General features: G+C 35.6%; 1 protein-coding gene across 9 annotated transcripts in view; it reads left to right on the forward strand.

Moving 5' to 3' along the window:
• Positions 1-2,500, forward strand: part of LOC138038689 (neuronal acetylcholine receptor subunit alpha-10-like) — a 44,161-nt gene that overhangs the window by 11,808 nt on the left and 29,853 nt on the right. Inside the window, exon 1 of one of the 9 annotated variants that reach the window (XM_068884702.1) lies at positions 338-358. The exons of the other annotated variants lie outside the window; for them this stretch is intronic. The gene's annotated coding sequence lies outside the window, so the exon portion shown is untranslated. Of the gene's footprint in view, positions 1-337; positions 359-2,500 lie in introns of those variants that run through there. 9 annotated transcript variants of the gene reach the window in all.

The following is a 2,500-nucleotide window of genomic DNA, read 5'->3' on the forward strand; positions in this document are numbered from 1 at the left end:
GGTCACAGGTCGCAGTCATTGTTTCACCAATACAGAAAGTATCCTAAACATTCTTAAAAGCTAACCTTAGGCCTAAAAACGTTTGTTTAGGCCTAATTAGGCCTAAGGTTAGCTTTTAAGAATGTTTAGGATACTTTCTGTATTGGTGAAACAATGACCTGCACCCGACCTGCGACCTGCAAATTAGACTCGCCGTCCGAAATTCTGGTAAAAACGTGGACGAAGCTCTTCGTCTGAATGTCATGGATTTCTGTATTCATGTTTTCAAACGAGTTATGGAGGCAGTAAACAATGTTGACGTCGGGGAATTCGGTGCTGGAAGCCTTCCCGGTATACAGGCTCACGCTCAAACGTTGAGGTAAAATAATTGCTCTTAGGTTCAATTTCATGATATCAGGATATCATGATAGCAGTAGGAAATTGTTAAGTCTGTGATTAATATTGAATGTGCCTCCCTGTGACATGCTGGGAAATCAATTAGCCCGGAATGAAATTTTACACAGCTACAATTGGGCATTCTAAATTTCCCAGTTCCTCAGTTATCAAGTTCCATAAGTATAAAACTTAAAAATGGTTTGCTTTAAAATCAGAAAAGAACCAATTCACCGTTGCTGTTGAGAAAAGTGTATGCCAGGCAAAACAAGTTGCATCTCGGTAGCCTGAAAGTTAACTGACAAAATAATTTGCCTGTGTTTAAATTAACAAATACACCAATACATCACTAACGTTTCATGTTTAACCGGAGAATTATGTTCGAAGGTGTAATAGCTGTTGAGTTTTATTCCTCAGTTATCGAGTTCCATGAGTATAAAACTTAAAAATGGATTGCTTTAAAATCAGAAAAGAACCAATTCACCGTTGCTGTTGAGAAAAGTGTATGCCAGGCAAAACAAGTTATATCTCGGTAGCCTGAAAGTTAAGAAATAATTTGCCTGTGTTTAAATTAACAAATACACCAATACATCACTAACGTTTCATGTTTAACCGGAGAATTAGGGAAGCAGATGTTTCAAGGTGTAATAGCTGTTGAGTTTTATTCCTCAGTTATCGAGTTCCATAAGTATAAAACTTAAAAATGGATTGCTTTAAAATCAGAAAAGAACCAATTCACCGTTGCTGTTGAGAAAAGTGTATGCCAGGCAAAACAAGTTGCATCTCGGTAGCCTGAAAGTTAACTGACATATTTTTGCCTGTGTTTAAATTAACAAATACACCAATACATCACTAACGTTTCATGTTTAACCGGCTAATTATGTTCGAAGGTGTAATAGCTGTTGAGTTTTATTCCTCATTTATCGAGTTCCATGAGTATAAACTTAAAAATGGTTTGCTTTAAAATCAGAAAAGAACCTATTCACCGTTGCTGTTGAGAAAAGTGTGTGCCAGACAAAACAAGTTATATCTCGGTAGCCTGAAGGTTAAGAAATAATTTGCCTGTCTTTAAATTAACAAATACACCAATACATCACTAACGTTTCATGTTTAACCGGAGAATTAAGAAAGCAGATGTTCCAAGGTGTAATAGCTGTTGAGTTTTATTCCTCAGTTATCGAGTTCCATAATTATAAAACTTAAAAATGGATTGCTTTAAAATCAGAAAAGAACCAATTCACCGTTGCTGTTGAGAAAAGTGTATGCCAGGCAAAACAAGTTGCATCTCGGTAGCCTGAAAGTTAACTGACAAAATAATTTGCCTGTTTTTAAATTAACAAATACACCAATACATCACTAACGTTTCATGTTTAACCGGAGAATTATGTTCGAAGGTGTAATAGCTGTTGAGTTTTATTCCTCAGTTATCGAGTTCCATACTGTCTAAAACTTAAAAATGGATTGCTTTAAAATCAGAAAAGAACCAATTCACCGTTGCTGTTGAGAAAAGTGTATACCAGGCAAAACAAGTTGCATCTCGGTAGCCTAAAACTTAAGAAATAATTTGCCCGTGTTTAAATTAACAAATACACCAATACATCACTAACGTTTCATGTTTAACCGGAGAATTAGGGAAGCAAATGTTCGAAGGTGTAATAGCTGTTGAGTTTTATTCCTCAGTTATCGAGTTCCATAAGTATAAAACTTAAAAATGGATTGCTTTAAAATCAGAAAAGAACCAATTCACCGTTGCTGTTGAGAAAAGTGTATACCAGGCAAAACAAGTTGCATCTCAATAGCCTGACAGTTAAGAAATAATTTGCCTGTGTTTAAATTAACAAATACACCAATACATCAGTAACGTTTCATGTTTAACCGGAGAATTAGGGAAGCAGATGTTCCAAGGTGTAATAGCTGTTGAGTTTTATTCCTCAGTTATCGAGTTCCATAACTATAAAACTTAAAAATGGTTTGCTTTAAAATCAGAAAAGAACCAATTCACCGTTGCTGTTGAGAAAAGTGTATGCCAGGCAAAAGAAGTTGCATCTCGGTAGCCCGGCTGAAAGTTAACTGACAAAATAATTTGCCTGTGTTTAAATTAAGAAATACACCAATACATCACTAACGT

This window comes from Montipora capricornis, chromosome 2 (assembly GCF_036669925.1).
Source record: "Montipora capricornis isolate CH-2021 chromosome 2, ASM3666992v2, whole genome shotgun sequence".
Lineage (NCBI taxonomy): Eukaryota > Metazoa > Cnidaria > Anthozoa > Scleractinia > Acroporidae > Montipora > Montipora capricornis.